A 26414-nucleotide genomic window follows, 5' to 3' on the forward strand; every position below is an offset into this window, starting at 1 on the left:
CTAAAACTTTATCGTATACTATTTATCAAAGATTTCTACTCTCGATACTATTGAGGTAGAGTTGGAATAGAAGATTCATTCCACTCCTAGTTCTTTAGCATTCAAGTTTCCTACAACTATCAATCCTACCAAAGTCAAAGAGAGTTTTACGAATTATACTACGATGCAATTTATACTAACAAGATATTGGGATTATAATGATTCAACTACGAAATGTTATGGAATACTAAAGTTTGAATCTAGAATAAGAATTAGGGGGGAATTGAATCCACCTTGAATCCAACTTAAGAACTAGCATAGATTGTTGTAATCCAATTCTTACGTTCTTACGGTAAGAATTGGTCGTTCTAATCCCTAATTATATATGGCATCTCTACCAATTCATAACTAGCATGTGAGGAAGTCCACTCATTCTCATGGCGAATCAACGACCTTCTAGAGTGGAATAGACTCTTACAACGATTCTATACTACACAATCAAGTTTTCATAAAGGTTTCATCAAACCCCTCTAATGGAGGTTGATAAAAGTAAAATGTTTAGTCTACCTACGAAATGAACGATGAATTCACAACGTAAGTAAACTAAAACTGGACTTTACGAATCTATTATCAATCTTCTACTCTCGATGCGAATTGCACTAAGTGGAGTAGGAAGTTCGTTCCACTCCTAGTTCCCTAGCATGGATTGTCTTCTAAGTCTAAGAAATCAGTCTTAAGTCAATGAGAGCTTTACTTAAATGTTATGCTAACAAGAGACGTTATTTTAAATAACTAGATATAATAAATAACAAGATAAAATATAAACTAAAGTTAATCTACGGCTACGGAAATACGATTGTTTGACTCTAGATAAAGAAATAGAGGGAATTAAATCCACCTCGAATCCAACTTAATAACCTAGTATAGATTTGTCGATCTCGATTCTTACGTTTTCCGCGGCAAGAATTTCGAGTCTAATCCCTAGTGTTCATGGCATTCCTACCGGATACTAACTAGCATGTGAGGTCGCCCACCCATTCTCATGGCGAAACACGACCTTCTAGAGTGGAATAGATTCTACTACCAAATTCTATACTAACCACTAAGTTTTCATCAAGGCTTCATCAACCCCTCTAATGGAGGTTTAGCCTTGAGTCATCAAACTAACATTTCCCATTGAATCTAAACTAAACATAATGTAAGAAATTGAGATTTACTTAATTAACAATAATGAATCTAATTTAATGGCTGGAATGGAATAAGAACAAGAATTTAATTTAGATCTAGAATGGAAATGACAAAATTCGAAATTGACAACTAACTATTTTATTAATCTAATCAATCAAGAACAATCATTCAAAGATTTAATCTAAAACAGGAATTGAAATGGAACTAAAACTTAATCTATTAATAAAACTAGATCTAGAATTCTATATATTAATTTAGGTCTAACTAGCTACCATTAACAAAGAGTGAAGCTTTTGTTTTTATACATCCAGATCCAAAAATCGTGCATGGGCTTGGAGCCATGTTTTGGGCCAAAGAATGTGCCCAAAACCCAATTCTTTTCAAATTCCAAAAGGCCTCTTCAGCTGCAGTTGGCTTCCACAGACTTTTCGTCCACTTCTGCTCCTCTGATTGGGTCAAGGCTTGGACCATTGGAAAGCTCTTTCCGAGCCGGTCGTTTTGACATAAGGTAGGCCCCATTCCGAGGTCTGAGTCCAAAGATATGGCATTCGGAAGTTTTGTCGACTTTTTGCTCCTTTATCTCGCTAAAGTGGCACAGCTTCCGCACATAATGGACTTTGAAGCCCTGAAATGCATAAAAACACGTAATCAGAGATTAACTCTTACTTATTATTCACATAATTGGTCTAACAGTATGATTATTAAGGGGTTAAAACTACAGTTTTGGGCTCTTTATCAAACCACCCCAAACAAACATTTTGCTTGTCCTCAAGCAAAGATGAGAAATTAGAATAAGTGACCAAAAATGGAGTTCTAACTACTCGTTTTATTTGAGTCGCGATTGCATTGACCATATGCAACAAGGCCTTAAACCACTAGGAATTCCCTAGTGGACGAAGTTATAGCCTCGTGAGAGTTTTCGATGGAGGTACTCACAAACTTCATCTATACTACAACGACTAAGAAATAAAACTATTGTTTTCTCATTCATGTCTCAACTATCTATACATCTCACTAGCAAATACATAAGAATAACCAGTCGGAACCCTAAGCTAATATATGCATAATAATCAATCATCTAAAATAAACATATAACAATGAGTAATACTATGAAATGTAATAGCAGGTCCGTTTTTAAAACTTCGAATAAGCGTCCTTAAGTAGGTCCTCACATAAATGTTAAGACAAAACCACTCTGATTTTTCCACTCAAGTTTAAGCTACTCCATGTGCAGTGGGCACACTTTACCTTACAATCTCAATGACAACAAAGGAAGCGGAGTCGATCAAACACATCCGCCACTTACTATCACACTAACATATTCCTAATTGAGCTAGAGGTCTTTATTAGGTGTCATGGGATTAGGAGATGGTTTAAGAAGGAAGGAAATGGATATTCAAAAGGACAAGTCCGAGATAATAGAGTCTTCATATTATGTAACTTAGAGAAAACCTTGTTATTTTCTTTTTGCTTCTATACTTTGTTTCCATCCTTAGCCATATTTTTCTTTTTTCTTTTCTTTGGCTTTTGACTCCCTTTTATTCTATTTTTGGAGTTTTTATTTTATTTCTATTTCTATTTTTCTTTTCTTTGGATGGAAACTTCTTTTTTTCTTTATTTTCGGGAAGCAATTAACTAACTTTTGGTTACCGCGAGGTTTTCTCTTCTTCTTTCTTCCTCATTCTATTCTCAGACTTATCTAAATTGGGTAGTTTGATATATATATATATATATATTTTTTTTATTTTGTTTTGTAACAGGGTAAAGGAATTGTGGTTTATGGAAGGCTAAAGAAAGGCTCGAGGGGCTTAATTAGCGGAAAATAATCCATAGGTTTGAATTTCTCGGCTATATCGATCCAAAGAGGGCCTAAATTCTCGCTTTTTAGGATATGGTTTAGTGATCAAGCAAGTGGACGTGTGATTTTCTATCCGGATTTTACTTCTCCCTTGTGTCATTTCTCAAATGTTTCACTCATATAAGGCTTTAGGCTATATTCTCACATGGGATTTGTAGAATAAGTACTCTAGCCTAGATTTCAGAAACTTACTGCTAACAATCATAGATACTCATGTAATAAATTTATAGATAGATGCAAAGATTATTACCTACATATTAACCTAAGTTTCTAACAATTATTCTGATGCAAAAGCTATGTGAGACTTCTAAATTGTTAAGAGCATAGAGAAAAAAAACAATACCAATATTCCTAAGTGTATAGCATACTTTTTTATTTATATTTTTGAATTTTTGAAATTTTAAGTAGAAAACAAGTGCATATTATACATATATATATCCTAACAGATGTCTTAATTACACGTGTTTCTATGCCCCCAAACAAGAAGCATGCTTTGTCCTCAAAGCATTTAAATAAAGAGGGTAGGAAAAATACCATCAAGCGTGATATTCGTGAACATCTGCAAAACAAAGTTAAAACATACCAATATAGTAATAAAAACTGACGCAACTCTATAAGAGTTCCACCCATTATGGGGTTAACATAATGAAATTGCTTGGGACTTAAGCAGACACTAACTTAACTAAAAACTTACCTGCACCCCAAAGATCTACTCGCCATCCTCCCTCTTCTATATGAGGTTCTTTTTCGATCCCGCCATGCCATAACAACTTGCCACGCCTTTCGTCGTGTATCATCAACTAGTGCTAACCTCTCTAGTGTTATTTGGTCTGATGGGGTGTAAGGGGCAACCAAATGTGGTTGCACCTGCCATCCCGGCCAAGTCATGGCTCGGAATGATCTTACCACACGATGGGTGGGTCTCATGATTTCGACCCTTTCCCAATCTGTGTACTGTGTACAGAATATGGGTAGGCAAGCGCGCATAATGCGGCAAACCAAGACAGGCATAAGAAGGTACTTATGCCTCAAGGTATGGCCTCGCTTCAGAGTAGCAACTAAAACTCGGGGAATGTCATACCGACGACGTCCCTCAGCTAAAGCAAGGAAAACGTCACCAGCGATATTATTGGCAGAAGTAAACTGCCGTTCCCCTAGAATGTTCATCATGATGAACAACATGGTTGTGCCTACATTCAGCGATAGGCTACTCTAGGCGATGTTATATTGGTCTTTGTCCATGATACAAAAACACCCTCCCCATAATACTCATGGAAATAAGCATATTCATATAGGTATGAGTTATCCGTCATATATCCCCACGCGTGTGCATAGTGGTCGTAATGGCAACCCCGAAACCAAAGCTATCAATTGCTTTCTTGAATTTCATAGTCGTGCCATCAATAGCAAGGGAAAATTTTGTTCTCCTTCTTGGGTACAATAAAAAGTAATATTATTATAGAAGAATTCAGTTAGCTTAGGTGAAAAAAGAGTCATCATCACTCACCGAAGATGCCTCCATCCTAATCGCGACGATCATTTCGCGGAACGATGCTCCATAGGTATCGGTTCCCATCAAGTCTTCAAATGACTGTTCAGGAATCACTATAGGAGGTGTCATCTCAAAACTACTCTGTAGAACAGGTGCGAAAACCTGGAAGAAAACCTCGAAAAATTTGAATTTCCGCGGCTTACGGGTGGTGGGCTGGCTGCCAGATAGATGCGAAGTCGCGCTTCTTAGGTTTTTTGAAATTTAGTGTTTGAGCTGGTCGCGTTGATTGGCGCTGGCGCTGGCTTCTGAGATTTTTCGATTTACAGTGTTTTAGGGCGAGTCGCGCTTACTTGCTGGGGCCTTCGAACAAAATTCGACAAAGTGTAGAGCGAAAGCGCCTTCCGGACGCTGGCGCTTCGTAAGTGCAGAAACAGAGTTTACAAGAAAACAAGCTGAAAAAGCTTGGAGTGAAAGGTGAGAGATGATTGTGGGGTGTATTGTGGGTTGTGAGTGTAGAATGATGGAAGTTTAAATAGGTTCTGGGTTTCCAAAACGAATCGGCAAGTTGCCAAATTGTTCTAAGGCAATTTCGAGGAAATAGAAATCGCCAAACCCAAAAACGGAAACTAACCATAGTTTTGATTTCCTAAAACCCTGGTATCTTTTAAACTTGGTTTAGAATAGGTGCTTCTAAACTCTCCTACATATCATGGTACCACTACAAAAATCATAGATATGCCGATATCGGCCTAATTTTCAACTTTGACTCCAAGACAACCTTTTACGAAAAATGATCAAAATAAATTATATTAAAATAATATGAAATCCAAGCAATCTAAAACAAACAACTTAATATTTAAATCTAACTACTGAAATAAAATTCCACTAACAAAACAATAAAAACAATGAAATAACAGACACAACCGATGGATGGTGAACACCTAGGGCGTGTGAAGAAGATGGTCCCCGAGATGGAGACCGGTTCTGTGGTGAAGAATGGCTTGAGCCATCCGGCCCTGCGGGCGACGACGCTCATGCCTCAGACTCAATTGAGAGACTCATCCACGAAGTGGCATACGTCGTAGCATCTCTATCCCGAACAAAGCGTTGTGCTTCCATCTCGATCTTGAGTATCGCATCGGGCTTGGTGATTACGGTGGATAATCTCCAAGTTAGACAAGATATCTTCCTGACCCCTTTCGAGCATTTCAACTCTCGTCTGAAAGTTCGTTTGCTTATTTCGAATTACAATTTGTCTATGTCGGATATCTTCACAGATACGATAACTGCATCGCAACCCAGTTTGCAGCATTATCATTCGTTCTAAATTAGAAGTATGACTATCGAAATTATCCTCAACCAACCATGTCATATCTTCGCCTTCATTATTCGACTCAATTTTATTCTCTGCAGACAACGGCCAAGTCTCTTGGATGCATTCCTTATAAATACTTGCATTAGAATGCAATTTGATCTTAATAGGAGCAGATTTAGCGACAGCTCTAAATGAGAGCATAATCTTAGTGATCAATACGGGAAGAGGCGCCATGCTCTTTCCCACTCCTCTAATCACATTCAAAATTACATCGAGGATGCAGAAATTACACTCATTCGTTTGCAAAATCCGAGAACGCGCGACATCGAAGTCCCGATGTCGGTGACTTTGTCTTTGTCGAGGGCGTTCCTACCAATCCACCGAAGCTACTGACCCGGTTGATTGGTTCTCGTGGTCGCCCGCTTAACGCAATGAGATATCGTATTGTATTCACCCTCTATGACCGTATCTTTCATCAAAACAGAAACTGCAGATACGGGATTCCTGAATGGTCGTGATCTAGGTTGGTTACAAAAGGTGATTCCTAATAGCTCAGCCAACAACTGCGTCTCGTTACTTCCTCCTCGTTCCTCGCTATCCTAATGAAAATCCTATTTCCTCCAATTTCGTTTCTTATAAAACTGTTCTACCAAATCATAGTGATAGAACTCTTCTCGGCCGAATACCACAATCTGTTCCAATCCTCTTAATCATATCAAGGCCGTAAAATGGTGCGAAATGGTCGGCCTCAAACGCGTGCTCGGCAACATTCTTCGTCAGCGCCATTGGAGTTTCTTAGATAACTAATGGTTTTTGTAGCCTGTGGGGAGGCGAGTTTGATGAAAAACAAGGAGAAACAATGGTGGTGGCGGTGGTGTTACGTGGCAGGTTTGAAAAACTTTAATTGGTGGGTGGTTTCTTGGTGGAAACGGTTGGAGATTGTGTTGGTGTTTCACAAAGGGGGATGTCTTTCTATTTTGATGTATTCTATTTTTTTTTTTATTCTATTTTTTTTTTATTTTGGTTGTTAGGGTTTGAATTTAAATTTGTGACAAGCGGTTGGAGAAGATGAACTCGCGATTTGGATTTTGGAAAGGGCTTGGAGGGTGGGCTAGAGGCTCGCTGCGAGTTGGGCCTAAGCCCAATTCGATTTTTGACTTTCGCCCCGATTTTTCAGCCAAGAACTTCAAACTAAATTTCCGGCCGTTATCGGGCCGATTTTTTGCGAATGTGATATGGAAATGATCAGGAGAGAATTTCCAATCCAATGATCCATAAACTACTCTATTCCGACCGTGGGTGACATATAAGATAGTGGAAAACGCCTTGAAGTGCGTGCATGACGTAAGTTATGCGAACAAATGAACACTAAATTAGATGACGTCAACCCCAATGAACTATACTAATGGACCTAAGCAATGCAAAAGGAAGGTTCGAGCAATCCGGATGCAAAGACTGAGTTCCCACCCCTAAACAAATTTTTAAACACAAAATTTGTTTTAACATGGGTCGTTTAAAGTCAGATTCCCAAGACTTGTTGGATTGCTAGTTCTATGGGTTTAGATATATATCTATATCTAAAAATGAAAACAATTATTATTATTATTATTATTATTATTATTATATATATATATATATATATATATATATATTTTTTTTTTTTTTTTTTTTTGAATAATAAGCAAAAACATTAAGCAAAGAAAGACATAATTCACACCCATAGAGAAACATGACTCAAAAATCCAAGAAAACATGCAAGAGTGGAAAACGGAAATATGTGAACCGTGGACTTAGGATCCGGTACTTACAGCCACACACTCCATAGGGAGGGCCCGGTTACCTTAATGGTGCACTTACCATTAAATGGAAGTGAAAGGAAGTACACCAATGACAAGGGTCATTCCTCATATATAGGGTCCCCGTAAAAGGACTTCCTCTATATCGGGGACGAAGTTCGTGAAAATGTTTTAACCGTTGACCGTTAACTTGAAAGGTCTTGTTGTCCTTGGATTTACCAAGGTAATTGCCCCGTAAGGGGTGACTTCAGTAACCAGAAAAGGACCAGACCAACGGGTTTTTAGTTTCCCTGGGAAAATATGTAGACGGGAGTTGTAAAGCAAAACCTTTTGTCCGACCACAAACTCTTTGCGCAAGATATGCTTATCATGAACACGTTTCATGTTAGCTTTATAATCCTTTCGCGAGATCGAATAAGAATCGCCACGGATTTCTTCAAGCTCATTTAATTGTAACTCAAGGTTTGACACCGCCTCATCAATATTGTAGTTAAGGCTTTTTATAGCCCACAGAGCACGGTGCTCTAATTCAACGGGCAAATGACATGGTTTCCCAAATACAAGTCTAAAGGGAGACATACCTATAGGAGTTTTGAAAGCAGTTCTATACGCCCATAAGGCATCCGATAGACGCCGACCGATCTTTTCCTATCGGGGTTTCTTGTTGTTTCTAAAATCTTTTTGATTTCCCTATTAGAAACTTCTACTTGGCCGCTAGTTTGTGGATGATAAGGAGTTGCTACTTTGTGTGTAACTCCATACTTTTTCACTAGGGATGCAACAACTCTGTTGCAAAAATGTGTTCCACCATCACTAATGATGGCTTTAGGAATGCCAAACCCAAACCGAGAAAATATATTCTTTAATAAAAATACCACGGTCTTATGGTCATTGCTACGGCAAGCTAGGGCCTCTATCCATTTAGACCGTAATCCACGCAACTAGAATATAAATATAACCGTGGGAAGCAGGAAAAGGGCCCATGAAATCAATACCCCAAACATCAAAAATTTCTACTATCAAGATTGGATTTAATGGCATCATATTACGCCAGGATTCGCCCAAGTTGTTGGCAATCTAATACACGCCTTGCAATGCACTTGGGCATCCTTAAAAAGGGTAGGCCAATAAAATCCATTATTGAAGAACTTTAGCGGCTGTTTTCATTCCGCTAAAGTGGCCACCACACTCTTTGTCATGGCAGAACAATAGAACTTCATTATATTCCCATGGGGAATGCAACGACGAATAAACTGATCCGCACAATACTTAAAAAGGTAGGGCTCATCCCGGTGAGTATAACTTGACTCGGCCAAGAACTTCTTACGTTCATTTCTTGTCCAATTATAAGGCATAACATCAGCCGCTAAATAATTTACGATGTCCGCGATACCATGGTGATGAAAAATAGCATACGATGCTCATCGGGAAAAGAGTCCGGTATGGACTCGTAATCACTACTATCGCCATTTGTAAGTCTAGATAAGTGGTCGGCAACTACGTTTTTGACCCCTTTTTGTCCTTTATTTCTAATGTGAACTCTTGCAGGAGAAGAATCCATCGGATTAATCTCGCTTAGCATCCTTCTTTGCAAGAAGGTACCTAAGCGGTCGCATGGTCCCGGTAAACTAAAGTTTTAGAACCAACCAAATAAGGACTAAACTTATCTAAAGCATAAATGACACTAAGAATTTTTTTCAGTAGTTGAATAATTCCGTTGAAAGCATCGTTTAATGTTTTACTAGCATAATAAATAACAGTGGACTTATTATCTAGTTTTCGTCCCTAAGACAAAGACCAACCGCATAGTCAGCAGCATCACACATGAGTTCGAAAGGTTTAGACCAACTGAGGCTGTATAATAGGTGCAAGTGGTTAGGGTGGCTTTTAAGGTTTCAAAAGCCTGTTTACAGTTAAAATTAAAATCAAAGATTGCATCCTTCAAAAAGCGAGGTTAGTTAAAGGCCTAGCTATTTTTTGAAAAATCTTTAATGAAACGCCTATAAAACCCTCGCAGATGGCCTAGAAAGGCTCTAATCTCACCTGACAAATCCGTGGGTTTAGGTAGGGTCGCTATCTTATCTAGTTTGGCTTTATCTACTTCGATCCCATCACTAGATACAATATGACCTAGTACTATGCCCTTTTGACCATGAAATGACACTTTTCCCAATTTAAAACGAGGCTCTTTTCTTCACACCGTGTCAAGACCTTAGACCGGGTTAGACAAGCATCTGTAAAAGGAGTCTCCATAGATAGAAAAATCATCCATGAACACTTCCATAAAGCTTCTACCATGTCACTAAAAATATGAAGCATACATCATTTGGAAGGTACGGGGGCATTACAAAGGCCAAAAGGCATTCGTTTATAGGCATATGTTCGAAGGGACATGTGAAAGTTGTCTTTTCTTGGTCATCAATATCAATAATAATCTGAAAATAGCGGAGTAGCCATCCGAAAACAATAAAAGGCATGACCAGCTAGACGTTCTAGCATCCGATCTATAAATGGTAAGGGAAAGTGATCCTTTCGCGGTCATAGCATTTAAACGCGTCTGTAATCAATACTGATTCTCCATTTCATAGGACCTTGAGTGACAACATAGTCACCCTTCCCGCTACGCACCATGGTAACTCCCGATTTCTTAGGAACTACATGAATGGGACTTACCCATTCACTATCGGAGATTGGGTATATAATACCCGCGATCGAAGTAATCGCAAGACTTCTTCCCTAACCACCTCTTTCATATGGCAGGGTTCAAGCGACGTGAGGTTCGCGAGAAGTCTTCGCGTTATCCTCCAAATGGATCTGATGAGTGCAAACATTGGGGTCAATTCCCTTAATGTCGGCTAGGGACCAACCAATCGCAGACCGATGTTCCCCTAATCACCCTTATTAAACATGTCTCTTCATCCTTAGTTAACAGAGAAGATATAATTATCGGGTGACTACCATCCGGATCAAGTTGAATATATTTTAACTCGGGGAAGAGGTTTAAGACCGGTGTGGGACGGAATGTCCGTTGATGTTTCATAAGTGTCCTTATCTTAGTAATGAAGACTTGCTTAGGTAGCAAGTCTTCGTGAATCAAGATATGGAGCAACCCGGCGGGTCTACAATTGGTGTGGACTCGGGGATGGTGTTGACTTCCTCTAAGTAGGAGTCATTTACAAAATCAGAAGTTCCAAAAGAAAGGAATTTGTACATATTGTTTTCGTGAAACGTGTTGTTAAAATAATCTTGAGCTAAACTCTCGATCATGCTAACCTCCCCATCTACGCATCTAATCCGGGTAATGTAGCTGTTTCATCATTTTTAAAACATTTACCTCGACGGAAAGATGGCCAAAAGATAAGGACATCTTTCCATCGCGACAATTTATAAGCGCATTGGCGGTTGCCAAGAAGAAGGGGCGCCCTAAGATGATCGGTGACAGAGTCATTAGCTTAATTTCCTCGTATCGAGGATAACAAAATCGCCGGGATAGTAGAAATCTCGAACCTTAACAAGCACGCGTTTTCCACTACACCTTTAGGATCTTTAATTGACCCGTCCGCTAATTACAACGTTATTTTTGTAGGTTGCATTTCTGTAGACCTATTTGTTTATACAAGTAATACGGGAGTAAGTTAACACTCGCCCCGTGTCTAATAAGGCGGTCGCCGTGTGGGAATCTCCTAAGGTGCATTTTACGAGGGACGGGGCGACCGTGGTCCTTGTACTTAACAATTCCATTATTTTTCGGATAAAGTTGGAAATGTTTAGTTTAAAAGGTGTCTTTAGGTATATTGGTCTTACGCCTAGTAGTGCACAAATCTTTAAGAAACTTAGCGTGGTTAGGGAGCTTTTAATAGCTTCGAGAAAAGGAAGGTTTATCGTTAGATTCTTGAAAACGTCCTAATCTCCTCAAAGTTTGTATCCCCTGGTTAGCATGGCTAATTTTTGAGGGAACGGTGGTTTAGCTCTATATTTAGTGTATGGCTCGACTTGAAGTGTAACCTTGGCTTTCTACGTTTCTTAGGTTGTGGTTTAACTGGGACCCTACGGTGGTAGGTTCTTCAGGTTTCTATTTCGATTATCTAGTTCGATATCCGGTGTAGGGAGTATTGATGGGGTAACTATAGGCATAGTTACTTTTGTTATCAACCACTCTTTCCAGAGTGGAGAGTGGTGATGGCATTTAGGTCACCCACGATTGTAGTTTCCGGTACTAGAATTACGTTTACCTCAAAGGTGTGTTGGTTTTTCGCTTTTTAGGGTTTGGTATTGCTTGTCCCGAAACACGCTTTTGGTTGGGCTTTTCGCTTGGGCTAACCGTTGTATGCCCCGATTTATGGATTGTAAAATCTGTTGGTTTGATTGAGTCATTGTCCGAAAAGTTGTTGGGTAACTTGTATAAAAGCGCCGATACGATCCGGTTGTGTAGGTGTAGTAGTAGTCCGTGGTGTGGATCGAACTATCTCTCGTTGATTATTTATGGGTGGGTTGTGATAGTTATTATTATTAACCGAACGATACCTCTATTGGTATTATAATTATTATAATTATTCTGACCTTGTGCTTGACCTTTGTCGTGGTTGGCGCTTTGGTTGTTATAATTATTATAATTCCCTTGACCTTGTCCTTGTCCTTGCCTAGGTGGAGCTTGGTTATAATTGTTTGCTTGCCTAACGCTTTTGATTATTGTACCTCGGAGGTGTTACTTGTTGATTATTTCTCCAACTGAAGTTGGGATGTTGTCTCCAAGGGGTTAGGAATAGGATAGTTATTAATAGAGTAAACATTATCTTGTTACGGTGGTTGTTGTTCATAAGCTAGAGGACAATAATCGCCGTGGTGCTCGGACTCAAACAGAAATTACATGGGTTGGAGTTTACATTCATGACGGGATAGGCTTTTGTTGAGCAGAAATAGCCTCTACTTTTTAGTTAGAGATTCGATTAGATTTTAAGTTCTCGATCGGTTTTCTTCTCAAACATACGGGCTTTTAATTGTTGAAGAAGAACTAGAGCGGGGGATATCATCACTACCCCCCCAATTATTATTCCGTTTAGTTTGGTCTTCTAAAAATTTATAAGCCTCCGAGGCTCCTTTACTTAGGAAACTACCCCCATTCATTATGTCAAGGACTTCTTTATGGTGGTGTAGAAGACCTTTGAAAAAGGCACGAACTAACGTGTCTTTAGCTAAGTTATGATGTGGACACTCTATAAGGAGATCGGTGAAACGATTCCATGCCTCAGAAAATGATTCATGAGGATTCGGTCGGAAAAAATGAATCTTGGAAAGCATCTCATCCGTCTTTAGGGGTGGGTAAAAATGTTCCATAAACAGCTGAACAAGTTTAGCCCACGAGTCCACGCAATTCAGCTTGGGAAGTTAACCAAGACGCCTTTATCGCTAATGTGAAAGGGAATACCCTCGGTTTAATTTGTTCCGCACCTACCGTAGGATGATGGAATGTTGTAAGGACTTGTTCAATCCCACGATGTGCCGATAAGGTTTTTCATGGTCTAACCCATGAAAACGGGTAACAAATTAAATATGTTTGGGGATTCGAAAATCCCCCCCACGGGTCTCGCTAGAACGATGCACACCATTTAGGGCTATCGCTTCAAAGGCTTTGTAAAAGTCGGAGAGAGGAGTCTCTCTTCTTCACCCATTATGTCAGGTATGGTGTGTGTGATAGTAGTTAGAGGTGTCGTGTGTGGTATACTAGATAGACTTGTTTGTTCGCGTGTAATTACGTTTGTTGTTTTTGTTCGACCGCATCTTTAATCTCATGCAAGACTAAGTTGAGCTTAACTAAACATGCAACACTCCAAACAATTCTAATATACTAGTAGAAAACCTCTAACCGGAAATGCGAGGTATGGAAGAAGGAATACCCGATAGCGCCCTTGCTTCGCTTATGAATAGCGCCTGGTATGCGCTTTGTTCAGTGTATATAAGAGATTAGAACACTGAAAAATATGAAAGATCAAAGTTTGAATCAAGACCGCGGAAATCCCGAATTTTAACATCGGGGCGCTGGCCAAGGCCCCGAAAGTAATTTTCAGATTACACAGTGTTTTTAGGGCGGTCGGCGCCCAAATGGGGCGGTCGGTCGCGGGTTGTCGATTTTGTGTTTTAACTGGTCGCGCTTTTGGTATGAAGCGGGCGGGCCATCGGTAAACAAAATTCCAACTTAGCGGCGGGTCGCTCCTTGCCGCGTATTTTCTGGAATTTGTCACAATGAAATGGGCAAAACAATATGAAACAAACAAGGGTGGTGGGTTTAATGGGACTTAAAATGACTACTTCTACTATGAAAACAATGCTAAAGTGTAACTAAGATGGCGTACCATTTGATAAAAAGTAAAATGTATAGTCTACCTACTTAAATGAGCGATGAATTCACAACGTAAGTAAACTAAAACTGGACTTTACTTAATCTATTATCAATCTTCTACTCGTCGAATTGCACTAAATTGGAGTAGGAAGTTCGTTCCACTCTTAGTTCCCCAGCATGGATTGTCTTCTAAGTCTAAGAAATCAGTCTTAAGTCAATGAGAGCTTTTAATAAATGTTATGCTAACAAGACGCGTTATTTTAAATAACTAGATATAATAAATAACAAGATAAAATATAAACTAAAGTTAATCTAACGGCCACGGAAATAATGATTGTTTGACTCTAGATAAAGAAATATAGGGGAATTAAATCCACCCTCTAATCCAACTTAATAACCTAGTATAGATTGTCGATCTCGATTCTTACGCTTTTACGGCAAGAATTTCGAGTCTAATCCCTAGTGTTCATGGCATTCCTACCGGATACTAACTAGCATGTGAGGTCGTCCACCCATTCTCATGGCTTAAAACAAGACCTTCTAGAGTGGAATAGATTCTACTACCAAATTCTATACTAACCACTAAGTTTTCATCAAGGCTTCATCAACCCTCTAATGGAGGTTTAGCCTTGAGTCATCAAACTAACATTTCCCATTGAATCTAAACTAAACATAATGTAAGAAATCGAGAGATTTACTTAATTAACAATAATGAATCTAATTTAATGGTCGAATGGAATAAGAACAAGAATTTAATTTAGATCTAGAATGGAAATGACAAAATTCGAAATTGACAACTAACTATTTTATTAATCTAATCAATCAAGAACAATCATTCAAAGATTTAATCTAAAACAAGAATTGAAATGGAACTAAACTTAATCTATTAATAAAACTAGATCTAGAATTCTATATATTAATTTAGGTCTAACTAGCTACCATTAACAAAGAGTGAAGCTTTTGTTTTTATACATCCAGATCCAAAATCGTGCATGGGCTTGGAGCCATGTTTTGGGCCAAAGAATCGTGCCCAAACCCAATTCTTTCAAATTCAAAAGGCCTCTTCAGCTGCAGTTGGCTTCACAGACTTTTCGTCCACTTCTGCTCCTCTGATTGGGTCAAGGCGGACCATTGGAAAGCTCTTTTCGAGCGGTCGTTTTTTGACATAAGGTAGGCCCCATTCCGAGGTCCGAGTCCAAAGATATGGCATCGGAAGTTTTGTCGACTTTTGCTCCTTTATCTCGCTTAAAATTGGCACGATTCGCACATAATGGACTTTGAAGCTTCGAAATGCATAAAAACACGTAATCAGTATTAACTCTTACTTATTATTCACATAATTGGTCTAACAGTATGATTATTAAGGGGTTAAAACTACAGTTTTGGGCTCTTATCAGAGGTTTAGCCTTGATTCATCAAACTATCATTTCCATATGAATTAAAACTAGACATCATAAAAAGATTGGAACTTTGCTTATTTAAACTCAAATGGAAACTACTCATGCAATAATTGATTTAAACTAATAATGACAAATAAGTAAATCTAAGAATTGAAACTAATAATTAATGGAAAACAAAATTAGATTATCAAGAACTAAATATTTTATTAATCTAACAACTAAATAACAATCATTCAATACTGAAATTAAAACACGAATAACAACTAATTAATTAATTGAAAAACTAGATTTAGAACTAAGCTTTAATGGCTACTTTCTATCCTAACCTAATTGATACTTAAGAGCTAAGTCTTGTGTGTGGAAATGGAGGAGACCAGATCCACATTTTCGTGCATGGGCTATGGTCCATGTTTTCCGAAATTGAGCCCAAAGCCCAATTTCTTCAGTCCACAGGGCCCTTTTCACCTGGCTTTGACTTCAACAGCATTTTTGTCCACTTTTGCTCCTCTGATTGGGTCAAGGTTTAAACCATTGGAAAGCTCTTTCCGAGCTGGTCGCTTTGACATAAGGTACACCTAATTCAGAGGCTTGAGTCCAAAGATACTTGTGATTCGGAGTTCTCTTTGACTTTTGTGTCTTCGTTTTATGCCCGTCTTGGCCTTTAATCCCAGAACTTCTTAGCAACCAACCCTTGCTCCTTTATATCGCCAAAGTGGCACATTTCTGCACATAATTAATTTTAATACCTAAAATACATAAAAGCATGTAATTAGCATTAACTCTTATTTATTACTCGTGATATTTGGTCTAAAAAAAGTATTATTGTTAAGGGGTTAAAACTACATTTTGGGCTCTTATCAATAGTCTTGGGTTATTTTCCATACACGCGTGTCATCTATTGGAAGGGAAATCCCCCTCCTACAACAACCGTGAATGCAACCGGGTATCAACTATGAAAACTTTTCAGTCTTATCCTTCAAGAGTGCACTCTAACACATCCGTAACTATTATGGGATAGGATTTGCATTACAAATACAACCTTGTGATGATCTTGCACCCAAGATGAAAAATTGTTTCTCATTTCAAATCCATCCGACCAAGCAAAAGACTACGGCTTATTTTTATTGGACCAAATCCTTTTGAGAGTGGTAAGAAGTTTTTAGATTTCCGGACATGCCCACTACCAAGAGAAATTGGAAGAAGGTAGTTGGATAGACTTATTTTGGAGGCGACAACAACCCGATTATGAGGGACTACAACGGTGGCAAATGATAATGTCGATCGTCTCAATGAAGAGCAACGCAAGCTTTCAATGTAGTGACCGGATTATGTGCACAATGCTAAAGGAAAATTATTTTTCTTAAATGAAGAGCAAGAATGTTGGAAAAACATTTCTATACAATACAATTCTTGACATCATATCGTAGTATGTCGATAATATTGTGATTATGATGGCTAATGCTTTTGTTGTCTTTAACATTATTAATACGGAGGCTGAACTACCCACTTTCTGACATTTAGGTTACCACTAGATGTTTTAGAAGACGCGATTATGTGGATTGATAAAAATCATTGCAAGCTAAACTTTTCAAAGAGGCGAAACTTATTATTTGGGATGAAGTCCCCATGTAACATATGTAGAAGTTGTTAATAGATCGCTCGGGATATATGTTGCGATAAAGCAACCATTTGGTGCTGGAATCCTTTTGTGATTCTCAAAGGGGATTTTAGGCAAACTTTTCCCCGTTATACCTAAAGGTGTCCGAAGAATTTGTCGCTACATCATTTTAATTTTTCATTCTTATTTGAATTTTTCGTAACTATTCACTGTTTAGGCATAAGTGTATGGATTCACAGAGAAAAACATATTCTTGGGCTAAATTAATTTCTAAATTTTTGAAAATTCTGAAAATTTTCAGACATAATATTTAATGTTTTTTGATTTACTGGAATATTTTCAGATTTTTCAAAGTTGGTTTACCTTGTGAAAAAATACGATCTTTACTGATCATTTCAGTTTTCACCATATGTTCTTGAAAATAGGCAGTAAGGCTACTTAGGAGTTCTAAAATTCTATAATTTTTACAGGAATTATCTATCCTAAGTCAGGAGTTTTTAGTAAAATTTGACGAGTTTTGATTTGTTTTACCTCCTAAATAGTAGAGTATTTCCAGTGTATTTCTGCAGTGTTGCAAACACTTAATATCTGGAACACCAGCCGATATGGAGAGGTTGTAGAACTCCAATTGCTCTAAAATTTTACAGGAACAATTAGGATCTGTCGGGAGTCTCCAGTAAAACTTTGGCAATTTTGGCTTTGTTTTTTGATGGGTTAACTATTCGGTTGTTTGTATTGTGTCCGAAAACTGTTTACAAACTTTGCGGGGCAGTAGAGGGACTTTCGTAGCTCCGATTTATCTGAAAGTTTATATGCTACTTGATAGACATCTTAGAAAAACTAATGTAAAAATTTCAAATTTTGGAGTACGATAAAAGGTCTAAAACTCGAAAAATCCTGAGGCGCCAACCAGCCAAGCCGACGCGACCCACGCTAAAACATCGACATCCGAATTCCCCGGAACACCGCGCTTCCTATACCGAAGCGACCAGCTAAAACACCGGACATTCAAAACCTTGAGTGTGACCCGCGCTTAAGCAAGCGACCTGCGCTTAAAACACCGAACTTCGAATTTGCCTTTGGCACGCCTGGGCCCAGTGAAGCGCACCCCTCGCTTGATTTTGCCGATTTCAATACGCTGATTCAAATTTTCAATTTTCAAGTTTTTCGGTGTTCTAACTTGTTATATACACCGAACACGCCGCGAACAAGACGCTATTTATAAAGCGAAGCAAGGACGAATCAGGTATTCCTTCTTCCACTCCTCGCTCTTGTCGTCGGAGGAGTTTTAATTTAGTATAATCAGCTTGTTTTTCGTGAAATAAATACAACACGCCTATCTAGAATTTCACACACTACACTTACATCAATGGCTAAAAAGAACAAGAGACTCCTCTCTGATTTTATAAAGCCCTAAAGCGACGGCCCTAAGTCGCATCGTTCTTTGGTAGTGACTGAAATGGGATTTTCAATCCCCCTATATATTTAACTTTGTTACGGGGTTTTCATGGTTTTAGACCACAGCGAAACCTTTTACCAAAGACATCGTAGGGATAGACAAGTTCCGACACATTCATCATCCTAGTCCAGATCAAAGTTAAACTTAGGGTGTTTTCCTATCACCTAAAATTCGACAAAGGCGGCGCCTTTGGTTAATCGCCAAATTTTACAAACTCTCGTGGACTCATGGGCTCAACTTGTTCAATTGTTAATGGAACAATTTTACCCACCACTAAAGACAGATTTAAATGCTTCACAAGATTCATTTCTTCAGCTAGAATCCTCATGAATCCTTTTCGTAGGCCCGAATCGTTTTCACTGATCTTCTCATTGAATGCCCGGTATCATAATCTTCTGAAAGACACGCTTTGTTCGTGCGGCTCTTCAAGGGCTTTTACATCAGTCATAAGGAGGTTCTAGATATCATGACTGGGGGTAGTTTTCTTAGTAAAGGAGCCTTGGATGCTTATAAATTCTTAGGAAGATCAATCTAAGAAGAACAACAATTGGGGGTAACGATTCATCCCGGCTCCTCCCTTCTTCTCTTGAGGTTAAATATGATCCCGAAGTTTAAAACTCTTATCATGCCCTCACTAAAAGGTAGATGCCATCTCTCGCTCAACAACAACCCACTCCAGTCATGAACATTAATCCTACTGGGTTGTGAATGTTCTCAGCCAGTCTTGAGCATTCCTTCTATTGTCCTCTTGTCTATGCACAAAACACCACCACAACCATCACACTTCAACCCGTTAACTCAACATCAAGTGACAAGGGAACTTAGGTGACCAGAATAGAGGTTTAGTACCCATTACCCAGAACTATCAACATCAAGACATGAATGCTCAACAAGCTTTAATTCCAATACAACCATCTACGGACAAAGTAGTAGTGACCTTGTTGGAGAAACAAAATCAAATTATGCAACAAAACTCCAACTTGATGAAAGATCAAAGATGATCAAAACTCTAATATGATGAAACAAACGGCAAAATGATGCGTCTTTGTGCCAAAAGGTTATTGACATGTCTTCTAACCAAAATAATAACCAAACCGGGCGTGTTTCCAAGTCAAGCGGTCACTAATCCTAAGTCAACAAACACCCCTTTTGAAATAAAAAAGATTTTTGTATTGGTAATATAAAACCAGTGGGACCTCATTACAAATCACTACCCTTCGCTCGTATGCAGTAGTTGATAAACCAAGTGATATGCCTAAAGATTACCCGCGAAACTAAAAATGATACCATACCAAATACTATAATAGAAATTGAAGACCCTACAACCAGAGAGAAGTACCGCTTAAACCACAACCAAAAGGAAAAATATTACAAGACCCAATAATAGAAAGTGAAGACCCTACACTGTAGAGGTTCCAATATGGACACCCTAGATGGAAAAACGGATAGAGATAAAGCAAAGACTAATAAAACTTTTATCCCTACGCTAAAAATAGCGATAAAGCACCATATCCCAAAGACTAGTTGTGTTTAAAAAGGACGAGAATTTTGATGAGATTAGGAAGTGTTTAAAAATTTGACTATAAACCTACCTTTTCTAGAAGCTATAAAAAGTCTACCAACACGCTAAGTTTCTAAAAAAAAGTTGTGCACCAAGAAGAGGAAAACCAACATACCCCCACGAAGCATTCTTAATCAACAATATCCTCTTTATCCTAACATAACGGAATTGTTAAGTACAAGGACCCCGGTCGTCTTCTTTGAAATGCACCTTAGGTGATACCTTCATAACAACTGCTTTATTAGACACAGGGCGAGTGTTAACTTACTCCCTTTTTATTTATATAAACAACTAGGTCTAACAAAACTTCAACCAACCAAAATGACTTTGCGGTTAGCCCGATCGTTCTATTAAGTATCCCAAAGAGTCCGTTGAAAATATTCTCGTTAAAGTTTAGGATTTTACTATCCAAATTAACTTTGTTATTCTTGACACGTGTTTGCTCATGATTCCATTCCCATCATCTTAGGGCCCTTTCTTGGCAATCGCCAATGCCCAAATCAATTGTCGGGATGGCTTTAATGACTCTTTCTTTGGAAATCTTTCTATAGAAGTTAACATGTTTAGACAAAAAAAAGGGGACAACTAGGTTTGCTTGTGTAAGGGGAAGTGAAGTCCATTGAGAGTTTTGTACCTCACATTAGTCGGTGACACTTTTTAGTCCCCACACTAGTAGATACCCCTCTTATGGAAGAAGACAAGGATCATAATTTCTACTCTCTAGATGTGTAGATAACATCAAGGAGGATTTCCTTCGACTCTTTTGCAATCCTTCTTTGCCAGCCTCATGAGTTCTCTCCTATTGACATCCATTCATCTCTTTGACGCCATGGACGGAAGAAGAATTTTTCACCCTCTATCCCAAAGATTCTTCTTACCCACCTATTGAGGAATGTCTTGCATATCTCAAGGCCTCGATGATATAGACCTAAGAACACTAGTTGAACACCATTCACCCACCTCACATCTTCATGTCACTCATTCATCTTCCATCACGCAATGTTCCTCGCCTCTCTACCTTTTCAAAGAACCATTGAGTTTCTACTTGACCTTCGCGTTTCTCCAATGCTTCATAACTATCTAAAACCAACTGGTGAAGAAGTAACACCCAAGGACAAGCCACCTAACACTTTTTCATTTTTTCCATTTTTTCCTTTTCAAAATTATCCACATCCTACGTATCTTCCACAACCATCAATTTTCTCACGTTCATTTACTTGGCATCCCCTTCGTAGGAGGACAAAGAAGAAATTGTATACTCGATTAGGTTTTAGATCTATAAGGCTTTGCTCTCATTCCACTAAGCTATGTCATAGGAAATCTTGGTGCTTAATTCTGTTTGATGGTGCATTCCATGCTAATTATTTGTGGAAAGACCCACAACTTTTTCGATTGTTGATATATGGTAAACTGCATTTTAATACATATATATATTAGTAAGTCTAGAAATCGACTTTAAAAAGACCCAAGTTTTTAGACAATACCAACTTTCGGAGTATAGGCCAAACAAAATTTTCAAACTTGAAAAAAGTTTTCCAATTTTGTTTGGGGTGTATATTTTGGTATTCATTTTAAATCATGTTGCCACCCTAAGCTGTCATGTTTACTCGGTAGAGTTTGTGTTAGTTAGTGCGCACCGGTTTAATCGTGCTTCATATTATCATATCATCTTTACAATATTTCTCAACAGTGCTTGTCAATTTTTTGCCACGTTTCTATGGTAAATTCTTTCCTTATCTCTTTACACTTTGAGGACAAAGCGTTCGATTGTTTTGGGGTGGGATAGAAACATTTGCAAAAAATTAGACACTTTTAGGATGTAAATTACGACTTTTATTTATAAAATGTTAAAAATTATAAAAATTAGTTAGTTACATAATTTAATTGTGCTATTGAATTGTTTCATGAACCCTCTTCTCCCAAATTGTTTGGGGGTGGTATAGAAACACGCATGTAAATGTGAAGCACATATTAGGTTGTATATTACGTATTATTTGTCTTAAAAATAATAAAAATAAAAATACAAATAAAAATAAAAAGTTTATGTTATACACTTAGGAATATTGGTATTGTTTCTTTCTCTATGCTCTTAATAATCTAGAAGTCTCAATGTAGCTTTTGCATTAGAATAGTTTTTAGAAACTTAGGTTAATATGTAGGTAATAATCTTTGCATCTATCTATAAATATATTACATGAGTATCTATGATTGTTTGGCGATAAGTTTAAAATTTAGGCTAGAGTACTTATTCTACAAATCTGTGAGAATATAGCCTAAAGCCTTATATGAGTGAAATATTTGAGAAATGACACAAGGAGAAGTATATTCGAATAGAAAATCACTGCGTCCACTTGCTTGACCACTATACCATGTCCTAAGAGAGAATTTAGGCCCTCTTTGGATCGATATAGCCAGAAATTCAAACCTATGAATTATCATTCCGCTAGTCGCCCCACTGAGCCTTTCATTAGCCCTTCCATAAACCAAAATTCCTTTACCTTGTTACAAAGCAAAACAAAATATATATAAAAAAAAAAAAAAAAAAAAAATCAACCTACCCATTTTAGAATAAGTCCGAGAATAGGATGAAGAAGAAAGAGAAGAGAAAACACGTTAAACAGAAAATTAGTTAGTTGCTTCATTCAAAGAAAAAGAAAAAGAAGTTTCCATCCAAAGAAAAGAAAAGAAAAGAAAAATAGAAATAAAATAAAAATTCCAAAAATAGAATAAAAGGAGTCGAAAAGCCAAAAAGAAAAGGCTAAGGATGGAAACAAAGTGTAGAAGCAAAGAACAAGGTTTTCTCTAGTTACTGAAAATATGAAGACCACTATTATCTCGGACTTGTCTTTTTGAATATCCGTTTCCTTCATTCTTAAACCATCTCCTAATCCCATGACACCTAATAAAGACCTCTAGCTCAATTAGGAATAGGTTAGTGGGATAGTAAGTGGCAGATGTGTTTGATCAACTTCGCTTCCTTTGTTTGTCATTGAGATTGTAAAAGTAAAAGTATGCCCACTTGGACAATCGGAGTAGCAAAACTTGAGTGGAAAAATCAAAGTGATTTTGTCTTGACTTTTATGTGAGAACCTACTTAAGGACGCTTATTCCAAAGTTTTTTCGAAACGGACTGATATTGCATTTCATAGCATTACTCATTGTATATGTGTTTATTCGTAGATGATTGATTATTATGCATATATTAGCTTAGGTTTCAACTTGATTACTCTATATGCATTGCTAGTGAGAGGTATAGTTAATTTAGAGCATGAATAAAGAAACAATAGTTTTATTTCTTAGTTGTTGTAGTATAGATGAAGTTTGTGAGTACCTTCACTGGAAAACTCTCACGAGGCTATAACTCGTCCACTAGGAAATTCCTAGTGGTTTAAAGGCCTTGTTGCGTATGGTCAATGTCGATCGCAAATAAACGAGAATAGATATAACTCCATTTTTGGTCACTTATTCTAATTTCTCATCTTTGCTTGAGGACAAGCAAAATGCTGTTTGGGGGTGGTTTGATAAGAGCCCAAAACTGTAGTTTTAACCCCTTAACCATCATACTTTTAGACCAATTATGTGAGTAATAATTAAGAGTTAATACTGATTACGTGTTTTTATGCATTTCAGGCTTCAAAGTCTATTATGTGCAGAAATGTGCCACTTTAGCGAGATAAAGGAGCAAAGGTCGGTTGCTAAGGAGTTCTGTGAATAAAGGCCAAGATTCAAGGAGACAAAGCCTTTGTAAAGCTCGATCAAAAGCTAAAAAGTTAACACGGGCAGAAACAGTGCACAAGTCAGCAGAACTTCCGAAGGCCGTATCTTTGGACTCAGACTTTGGAATTGGGAGTATCTTATGTCAAAACGACCGGCTCGGAAAGAGCTTTCCAATGGTTCAAGCCTTGGCCCAATAAGAGGAGCAAAAGTGGACGAAACATCTGTCGAAGCCAACTGCAGCTGAAGAGCCCATTTTGGACTAAAGAAATTGGGTTTTGGGCTCGATTTTCCGGCCCAAAACATGGCTCCAAGCTCATGCACGATTTTTGGATCTGAAAGTATAAAAACAAAAGCTTGACTCTTTGTTAAGGGTAGTTAGGTTAGGAAGCTAATGTTAATGGAGTTTAGGGTTAGAAAAAGATAGATCTAGATTAGTTTTTGATCTAGATATAGTTTTTACATTCATTCAATTAGTTAGTTTAGAATCATATTTTAGTTTTAGAATAAAGTATTAGTTCTTCATTTCAATTTAGATTATTGCTTAAATTCTTATTTAGATTTAGTTGTCTTAAATTCATAATTAGTTATTCACAATCTTAGTTCTAAATTAGTTTTAATTTCAGTTTAATTTAATTATGTCTTATTGTTATTATTGTTCTTGTGTTTGGGAATGGTAGTATAGAAATTTCACATCAAATCATTACTCTCACCATTGTTCATTTTGGTTTGATTAGTTGAATTCAATTTAAGTCTAGACAGTTAAGAGTGGAACGAATCCTTACTCATTATATTGCATGATTTTGTTTTGAGAGTAAGAAGAATTGATTTAAACGTAAGAACGGTAGGATTACGTATTAGTGTTGTTAACATTAATATTTAGGATTCTATTATTGTTTTCACTTTTATCAATATGCAGATGAACTAGTGAGGCTATTACAACGAAAGGGCCAAAAGCCCAGTGTTGGCTCGATAGCCCAACACTTTTAGGGTGGGCTTGTTTAAGGAGGTACCGGCCTAGATCGGGTTTCAAAATATCTTGAGATTTATAGTATATGCCAAAATTTTGATTTTGATTTGCAATTTTGATATTTTGATATATGCGAAAATTTTAGTATTTTAGTAGATGCCGGCAATTTGTTTTATGTGTAAACAATTTCCCACATAAGCTGCTTGTATTTTACCATGTGGAAAATGCAAAAATATGAAATTGAAAAAAAAAAGAGACACATCAGCACTTAACTAACAGATCCTAACGGATTGCTATTTTTGTTAAATCGATATTAGTATGTTAATACGTTTGTTAAAAAAAATTGTATGTTAATACAAGTGTTAAGAGAACCTAAGTACGTTGTATATTTCTATAATTAAACCTTTTCCATTTTCTTTTGGTTTCAAGCAAATTTCTATTTTCCTTTCGTACTTTCTATTTTTTGTAATTCCAAGTTGTAATATATTTCAACTCCACACTACTAATAAAATATCTTAATTGTAAATTAGAATCTTCCCTTCTCTTTTATAATTTTTCGAATTAAATCTCTGCAGATTCTAAGGATCATGAGCTAAAACCCTCCCTGGTGGAGGGTTAATGATGCTCATATGAAGATTAAACTCTGGTTGAGGAAACCTTGATCATTGTTTAAGAACTTAGGTTGTATTTAACATCCTATCATAAAATGACAATGATCGTCCAAAGATTGGAGTATGGAGCTTTAGATAAGGTCACAGTCGCCAACCCGAGATGACATTGGGGCTAGTGTCAGCATGACCTCTGGTGAATCAAGTTCTAAAATTTGAGCGATTGGTGTGGAATAGAACCATGGATTGAAATGGTATTTCAAAGATGAAATATCATTTCAATTTCTCATCGACAAGATGGGCTTAGAGATAGGTTCATGTTGTTAGGGATCAATGCCTTAACTCGTTTTGGGTTTGTTGTCTATGAACCCAAAACAGGTTAGAGACATCATGATGCAGTCTTCTTAATTATGGAACTAGTTTAACATTAGTCGATTTAACTCTCCACCCTTTTTTCTCTCTATCACTTTTGTATTAAGTAAATCGGTTTTTTTTTGTAAGTTTTAGTAACTTGAACTTCAAGCAATATAGTAGAGTAGTCAAAATAACCACCAATCAAATCCTTCTCACAAGTTCCCTAGTGTGGTAAATTTCAGTGAATTGCGAACAAGTATTCTAGTATTTAGGAGTGGAATGAAACCTTTCCTCGAAGTGTATTCCAACATGCACGTGAGTAAGGTATTTGAATGAGTCGTGTTTGAGCGTGTCTACAATTTAAACATTGTAGACACACGAAAGGCCAAACATAAAATGGTGCCGCTGCCGGAAAATGATAAATGAAATAAAATGGCTCCACTACCATCCTAAAGGATCAAGGAAACTACGTTATAAGCTAGAATAGCTCCAAGGGGAAACCCCCTACTCCCCCTTGCTCCTACCCTTCCAATCCTTTCATTTTTCATTTTCTGTTTGATTTGCGTGAGATTTTCTTCACGTTTCACTACTGATTTTCGTACTGTGATTTTTTTGTGCATGCGGGTACCTCTAACCAAGACCTAGAACATAACATACATAACAATCTAAGAATACTGTCAAAATTTGAAGAATGGAAGTCTTACTGTGATAGCGGGTGCAAGTGATTGAGTTGCCAACATGACAGATAAGAGTTGCGCGCACTGC

The 26414-nt window shown here is 37.6% G+C and overlaps 1 non-coding gene across 1 annotated transcript; it reads left to right on the forward strand.

Moving 5' to 3' along the window:
• Positions 1-12822: 12822 nt before the first annotated feature.
• On the forward strand, positions 12823-12926 carry LOC147476553 (small nucleolar RNA R71). Its single transcript, XR_015209953.1, has one exon. It is a non-coding gene; the product is annotated as a small nucleolar RNA R71 (small nucleolar RNA).
• The last annotated feature ends 13488 nt before the right edge of the window (positions 12927-26414 follow it).

The sequence above is a fragment of the Coptis chinensis genome, chromosome 9 (genome assembly GCF_015680905.1).
Source record: "Coptis chinensis isolate HL-2020 chromosome 9, ASM1568090v1, whole genome shotgun sequence".
NCBI lineage: Eukaryota > Viridiplantae > Streptophyta > Magnoliopsida > Ranunculales > Ranunculaceae > Coptis > Coptis chinensis.